The sequence below is a fragment of the Eurypyga helias genome, unplaced genomic scaffold (genome assembly GCF_000690775.1).
Source record: "Eurypyga helias isolate BGI_N326 unplaced genomic scaffold, ASM69077v1 scaffold8834, whole genome shotgun sequence".
In the NCBI taxonomy this organism is placed as follows: Eukaryota; Metazoa; Chordata; class Aves; order Eurypygiformes; family Eurypygidae; genus Eurypyga; species Eurypyga helias.
Window position 1 is genome coordinate 1 of NW_010248159.1, and position 441 is coordinate 441.

Here is a 441-nt window from a genome sequence, read left to right on the forward strand (position 1 = left end):
CCAGCATTCCCTTCCATTCCTTGTGCAGCTGTAACACCAGTGTGGTTTCCTGTTCACTAGGTGACTGTCTGGCTCTTGAGTGGGTTGTAGTGTCTCCTCCCAGCAGGTTAGTACAGACTGTGGTGTTGCTGCCTGTGCACAAACCCTGTGTAGTTTCCCTGTGGGCTGGGGTGTGTGTTAGAAGATGAGATAAATGTTTTTTTGAGGCCTGATGTCTTCAGACTTCCCTGACTGTGGTTCTTCAGCCTGTGGTTTCGTGTGGCTGTAACACTGATCTGGTGCCCTGAACTGTGCCCTGGAGGAATTGTGCTAAAGTGCTCAGGGGTCAGTGGGCAGTGATGGGGAGGATGGGTTCAGTTAACAGCCAGGCTGCCTTCCCTGCCATTTCCAGTCTGCACTTGCTGGCATCTTCTGGTTTATTATACAACTGATCTAAAAAAA